Here is an 8,259-nt window from a genome sequence, read left to right on the forward strand (position 1 = left end):
ATAGAAACATAAAGTAAACAACCACAGTGGACCACAGCAGCTTTATGGGAACTTTAGAAACAGTTAAGGGTTTGCAGCAACGAAGAGAATCCCCAACCAAGAAATGTTGGGGCATTTTTGCTCACCCATGCCCTGCCCCTTTCCTGGCATGGTTGGGATAGAAGCCACTTAATTCCTGATTCTTCTCTTACAACAGGAGAAAAAGAGTGCAAATTTTTTGCAGGGTTCCTCCCTGTCTGGTGGCTGGCTAGGGGAATAGTTTCTGTCTCATCTACCTCAGTGCAGATGGAAATGGTGGTACAGTTTGAATAGCAGGTTGGAGGCTGCTGAAAGCAATGACAGGCATTATAACATGTAAAACTTTGGGGAACTCCAGACCTATGGCCTCCTGGAGGCAGGAGATTATGGACAGAGGAATACAATAGAACATCTAAGGCTCCGAGAAGAATCAGGTAACACCTTAAGGACAATAAGACATTTAAAAGCAGCTATGTATATATGAACTTCAGGAAAAAGGATACACAGAGTCCCAGGGAACTCACATGCTTAGACATAAGCCTTCACACCAGGCTGATTAGTGAATGTTTTCGCTGTACAAGCCAGTCCACAAAACTGGCAGAAGTGGTAGTTTTTTAAATCAAATGCTCAATTATATACCATCTACAAGAGATTCACTTTAGGTCTAAGAAAATGCATTAGATTGATAGTGAAAGGATGGAAAAGGTATTCCACATACAAACTAATAAAAAAAGAACAGGGGTGGCTATACTAATATTATACTAAATGGACATTAAGTCAAAATTGTTACAAGAGATGAAGAAGGACACTATATAACCTTGAAAATGTCAATGTACTAAGAAGATGTGATCATTTTATATATATATATGCAAGTATATATATATACTTGTTCTCATTCATGTGTAGAAACAAAAAAGTTAATCTCAGAAGTAGAGGGCAGTATAGAGGTTACTAGAAGCTAGAAAGTGGAGGGGGAGAGGAGATAGGGAAGGACTGATTAAAGGATATAAAATTATTATAGCTAAATAAAAGGAATATAAGTTCTAATGTTCTATAGCACTGTAAAGTGACTAGTCAACAATAATTTATTATATATTTTCAAAATGCTAGAAAGAAATATTTTGAATGTTTGTAACACAAATGATAAATGTTTGAGGTGATGGATAGAGGTAATAGATATGCTAATTACCCTAATTTGATCATTAAACATTGTATGTTTCAAGACTTAGTATGTATCCCATAAATATGTACAATTTTTGTGTGTTAATTGAAAAAATATATATGCACCAAATATCAGAGGTCCTAAATATATGAAGTAAACGTTGACAGAATTAAAGGGAGAAATAGACAGCTGTATAATAATAGTAGGAGACTTCAATACTACACCTTTAATAATAGAAAAATTAGAGCTAAGATTAATAAGGAAATAGAAGATATTAACAACACTATAGACAAATTGGTTCTAATATACAGAAAAAGTCACCCAACAATAGCAGAACATATTTTTCCCAAGTGCACATTTAACTTTCTCCAGGTTAGACCATATGTTAGGCCACAACATAAGAATAAATTTTTAAAATGCTGAAATTATAAACAGCATTTTTGCTACTAACAATGGAATGAAACTAGAAATTAAAAGCAGATGGAACACTGGAAAATCAACACATATGTGGCAATTAAACTCTACACTCTGAACTAATGTGTTGAGAAGAAAAAATCATGACGAAAATTAGAAAATATCTTGAGACAAATGAAAGCAAAACATACCAAAAACCTATGGGACACAGTAAAAACAGTGCTAAAATAGAAATTTATAGCTATAGATGCTTAACATTAAAAAGGAAGAAAATCTGCATAGCCAAAGAAACAGTCAAAAAATAAACAGACAGCCTACAGAATGGGAAAAAATTTTCACATACTGCACATCAGATAAAGGTCTGATAACAAGAATCTATTTAGAACTCAGGAAAATCAGCAAGAAAAAAATCAAACAACCCTATCAAAAAATGGGCAAAGGACAAGAATAGAAATTTTTCAAAAGAAGATATAAGAATGGCTAACAAACATATGAAAAAATGCTCAACGTCCCTAATCATCAGGGAAATGCAAATCAAAACCACAATGAGATATCACTTAACTCCAGTGAGAATGGCCTTTATCAAAAAGTCCCAAAACAACACATGTTGGCATGGATGCAGAGAGACAGGAACACTCATACACTGCTGGTGGGACTGCAAACTAGTACAACCCCTGTGTAAAGCATTATGGAGATACCTTAAACAGATTCAGGTAGACCTACCATTCGATCCAGCAATCCCATTATTGGGCATCTACCCAGAAGAACAAAAGTCATTCTACAACAAAGACACCTGTACCGGAATGTTTATAGCAGCACAATTCACAATTGCAAAGATGTGGAAACAACCCAAATGCCCATCAATCCACGAATGGATTAGTAAACTGTGGTATATGTATACCATGGAGTATTACTCAGCTATAAGAAATAACGGTGATACGACATCTCTTTGGTTCTCCTAGAGAGAGTTGGAACCCATTATATTAAGTGAAGTATTCAAAGAATGGAAAAACAAGCATCACATGTACTCATCAGAAAATTGGTTTCCCTGATCATTACCTAAATGCACATCGGGGAAGGGTACCAATTAGATATCAGACTGAGACGGGGGGTGTGGGGAGGGGATAGGTGTATGCCTACATGATAAGTGCGTTGCGCACTGTCTGGGGAATGGTCATGCTTGAGGGTGCTGACTCGGGGAGGTGGGGGGAGGGGGGAGGGGATAGAGGTATGACTACATGGTGAGTGCCAGGCGCACTGTCTGGTGAATGGACACGCTTGAGGCTCTGACTCGGGGGGATGGGTGGGACATGGACAATGTATATATCCTGAACTTATGTACCCCCATGATGAGCTGAAATAAAAAAAAAAGGAAGAAAATCTCAAATGAACAATTTATATTTATACCTTCAAAAGACAGAAAAACAATAAGAACCTAAACTCAAAGCTAGAAGAAGGAAGTTGTGGTAGTTAATTTTATGTGTTAACTTGAATGGGCTAAGGATGCGCAGATAGCTGGTAAATATTATTTCCGTGTGTGTCTGTGAGGGTGCTCCCAGAAGAGATTACTAATTGAATTGGTAGACTGAATAAAGAAGATTGTCCTCACCAATGTGGATAGGAATCATCCAATTCATTAAAGGCCCCAACAGAACAAAAAAAATGGAGTAAGGGCAAATTCACTCTCTGCTTGAGCTAGGACATCCATCTTCTGCCTCTAGACATTGGTGCTCCTGGTTCTCTGGCCTCAGACTCAGACTAGGATTTATATCACTAGACCCCTGGTTCTCAGGCCTTCAAACTCAGACTGGAACTTTTGCCATTGGTTCTTCTGGTTCTCAGGCCATGACAGACTTAGGCTGGAACTGCCCCACTGACCTTCCTGGGTCTTCAGCTTACAGATGACAAGTCATGAGACTTAGTCTTCATAATCATGTGAGCCAATCCTTCATAATAAATCTCTGTATATATCTATATCTGCATTTATATCTGTATCTATCTCCTGTTGGTTCTGTTTCTATGGAGAACTCTAATTGATACAGAGGGAAATAATAAAGATTAAAACAGAGGTAAACAAAATAGAGAATATAAAAACAACAGAGGAAAAAAACAACAAAATCAAGAGTTGGTTCTTCAAAAATATCAACAAATTTACAAACTTTTAGCTAGATTGGTTAAGACAACAAAGGGGAAGTGATTCAAATAACTAAAATCATATATGAAAGAGGGAATAGTTCTATGATTATACAAAAATATAAAGGATTGGAATACTGTGAACAATTGTATGTCAATGAATTGGATAACCTAGTTAAAACAGATAAATTCTAAAAACTTCACAAACTAGTAACACTGAATCATGCAGAAATTTGAACAGACCTATAATTAATAAGGAGACTTAATCAGTAATCAAAAAACTTCCCAACAAAGAAAAGCCCAGGGCCAGAAGTCTTCACTGGTGAATCCTAAAAACACTTAGTGAAGAATTAACACCAATCCTCCTCAAATACTTCCATTGAATTGAAAAATTCCAACTCATTTCAAGACTATCATTACCCTGTCATCAAAACCAGAGACATTAGAAGAAAACCAAAAACTGGTATTTCTGATAAATATTGATTCAAAAATCCTTAACAGTATATTAGAAAACAGAATTTAATAGCATATTAAAATGATTACACACTATGACAAAATGAGATTTATCCATGGAATGCAAAGATGATTCAACATACCAAAATCAATCAATGTGACACTCTAACAGAATGAAGAAAAAAAACCCCAAACTCCACATGATCATCTTAGTTCAAAAATAAAAGCATTTGACAAAATTCAACACTTTTTATAATTAAAAAAACTCAAAAAACTAGGAATAGAAGAATTTATTTCAAAATAATTACCATAGTAAAGTCAATATGAAAAAAGAAAAAATAATAATAAATGCCATATATGAGAAAACCACAGCAAATATCGTACTCAATGGTGAATGACAAAGCTTTTCCGGCAAGATCAGGAACAAGACAAGGACGCTCACTCTCTCCACTTCCATTCAACATTGTACATACTGGAAGTTCTAGCCAAAGCAATTAGAAATAAAAGAAAATAGGAAGCATTCTATTTAGAAAGAAAGAAGTAAAATTAACTTTGTTTGCAAATGGCATAATCTAATATGTAGGACCCCTAAAGATTCCACAATTAGAATAAATAAATTCATCAAAGTGGCAGAATACAAGATCAACACACAAAATAATCAGTTGTGTTTCTAGATACTAACAATGAACAATCTAAAAAGGAAATTAGGAAAACAATTCCATTTACAATAGCATCAAAAAGAATAAAATACTTAGGAAAAAACTTAACCAAGAAGGTAAAAAACTTACACACTGAAAATTATAAAATGTTGCTAAAATAAATTAAAGAAAATACAAATAAATGAAAAGGCATCCCATGTACATGAATTAAAAGACGTACTATTATTAAAATGTCAATACTGGCCAGGCATGGTGGCTTATGCCTATAATCCTAGCATTCTGGGAGCTGGAGGTGGGAGGATTGCTTGAGCTCAGAAGTTTGAGACCAGCCTGAGCAAGAGCAAGACCCTGTCTCTACTAAAAATAGAAAAATTACCTGGGCATGGTGGCATGCACCTGTAGTCCCAGCTCCTGGAGAGGTTGAGACAGGAGGATCGCTTGAGCCCAGAAATTTGAGGTTGCTATGAGCTAGGCTGATGCCATAGCACTCTAATTAGGGCAACAGAGTGAGATTCTGTCTCAAAAAAAAAAAAAATATGTTAATACTACCCAAAGGGATCTACAGATTCAAGGCAATGCCCATCAAAATCCCAAGAGTGTATTTTGTCAAAATAGAAAAATCCATCATAAAATTCATATGGAATCTTAAGACACCCCTAATAGCCAAAATAATCTTTTTAAAAACCCAAAGTTTGAGGCCTCAAACTTCCTGGTTTTAAAACTTACTGTAAAGCTACCATAATCAAAACAGTGTGGTACTGACTTAAAGACAGACATATAGACCAATGGAATAGAATAGAGAGCCCAGGAACAAACCCTCCCAAACATAGTCAAATAATTTTTGACAAGGGTGTCAAGAGCTTTCAATGGAGAAGAGTGTTTTTGGCAAATAGTCCTGGCAAAACTGGATTTCCATATGCATGATACTGAATCTGGATCCTTACATAACACTATATACAAAAACTAACTCAAAATAAATGAAAGACCTACATGTAACAGCTAAAGCTATAAAACCCTTAGAAGAAAACAAAGCAAAGTGTTCACGACATTGGGTTTGGCAATGATTTCTTGACACCAAAGCGCAGGCAAGAAGAGAAAAATATGTAACTAGGACTATATCAAAATTTTATAAACTGTGTATCAAAGGAAAAAATCAAAATTAAAAAGCCAACACATGGAATGTTAGAAAATATTTGCAAATCAAGCTTCTGATGCAGGATTATATACTATACATAGTATAATATAGTATACAGTATGTGTGTGTGTATATATATACACACATCAACTAAAAGCTGATTACAATTAAAAACTTTTGTGCAGGCCGGGCGCGGTGGCTCACGCCTGTAATCCTAGCACTCTGGGAGGCCGAGGCAGGTGGATCGCTCAAGGTCAGGAGTTCGAGACCAGCCTGAGCAAGAGCAAGACCCCATCTCTACTAAAAATAGAAAGAAATTATCTGGCCAACTAAAAATATATATAGAAAAAATTAGCTGGGCATGGTGGCGCATGCCTATAGTCCCTGCTACTCGGGAGGCTGAGGCAGTAGGATCACTTAAGGCCAGGAGTTTGAGGTTGCTGTGAGCTAGGCTGACGCCATGGCACTCACTCTAGCCCGGGTAACAGAGCGAGACTCTGTCTCAAAAAAAAAAAAAAAAAAAAAAAAAAACTTTTGTGCAAAGGACATTACCAATAGATCGTACAAAGTCAATCTATGAAATGGGAGAAAATATTTGCAAGTCCACTTATCTTATAAGGAATTAATATCTGTATTATATAAAACACTCCTACAAGTCAACAAAGAAAAACAACAACAACAAAAAAGAAAACAATGAAAAATTGGGCAAAGAAGTTGAATAGACATTTTTCTAAAGAAGATAACAAATGCCCAAAAAGCATATGAAAAGACGTCAAATGTCACTAATCATTAGAGAAATGTAAATCAAAATCACAGGATACCACTTCACACCCATCAGGATGCCTACTATAAAAATAAAACAAAAAATAAAAACAAAAAAGCAAAACAGGAAATGACAAGTTTTGGCAAAGATGTGGAGAAATTGGAACTATTGTTCAGTATTGGTGAGAATGAAAATGGTGCAGCTGATATGGAAAATAGTATGACAGTTGCTCAGAAAAATAAACATAGAATTGCATGTAATCCAGCAATTCCACTTTTATATATATAAACAGAAGAATTGAAAGTAGGGTCTCAAAGAGATATTTGTTAAAAATATCAAAGACATATTTTATACCCATATTCATAGCAACATTATTTTCAATAAAAAAAAGGTGGAAGCCATCCAAGTGTCCATCGATAGATGAATGGAGAAACAAAATGTGGCATATACATGCAATGGGATATTATTCAGCCTTTAAAAAGACTAAAATCTGACACATGCTATAACATGGAAAAACCATGAGAAAATTATGCTACGTGAAATAAGCCAGTCACAAAATGACAAATATTGTATGATTCCCCTTATATGAAGTAACTAGTCAAATTCATAGTGACAGAAAGTAGAATGATAGTTCTCAGGAGTTGGGCATGGGGGGCATTAAGGAATTATTGCTTAATGGGTACAGAGTTTCAGTTTTGCAACATGAAAAGAGTTCTGGAGATGAATGGTAGTGAAGGCTGCACAACAATATGAATGTAAGTGGCAGCACTAAACTGTACATTTAACGATTTCTAAGATAGTAAATTTAATGTGTATTTTACCACAATTAAGGATAATAATACTAGTGCTGCTGATGTTCTTAGCATTGCCAGATGTTTGAGGTATTACACCCTCTCTCACAAAAACCATGTCCCATTTCTGGTTTATGTTCATACCTACCAATTTAGAACACTTGAAGCTAGAACACTGAGAAACTTAAATTTGTGTTTTTGAAATCCTTCACAATTTTTCCCTGAGGTAACAAGTAAAATTATTCACACTGGTACTTATGGAAGGACGTACTTCAAAGAATTACTGATCTGAGTAAAAACCTCATAAATTTGGGGAAGGTTTAGGAAATCAAGGGCATTCTATAGCAATTAGCTGTAACTATTTAGTGAATTAGAATATTGTAGAAGAATATTCAGGCCTAAATTAAGTTCATTGTCATATCATGGTCAGAAATATAGATGGACATTTACATTCAGAGTCAGGGATCAAGATCAGACAGGAACCATGAGACAAAAAAAATATTTAACCATATCAAGCCTAAGTGAAAATTTTCAATTAGGAATGCAGTTAATTATTTGAAGATATGGAGATGGCCTGATTTCCAGACTGAATGGGATTTGCACTGAACTTTTGAGGCATAAAGGAACAGACTGAACATTTTGGAACAGAGGCTTACTATAGATTACCCTGAAAACAGAATCTGCCACAGGATTTGGATGCAGATTATTTATTTGAATAGTGACCCCAAGAA

The sequence above is a fragment of the Lemur catta genome, chromosome 4 (genome assembly GCF_020740605.2).
Source record: "Lemur catta isolate mLemCat1 chromosome 4, mLemCat1.pri, whole genome shotgun sequence".
Taxonomy (NCBI): Eukaryota; Metazoa; Chordata; class Mammalia; order Primates; family Lemuridae; genus Lemur; species Lemur catta.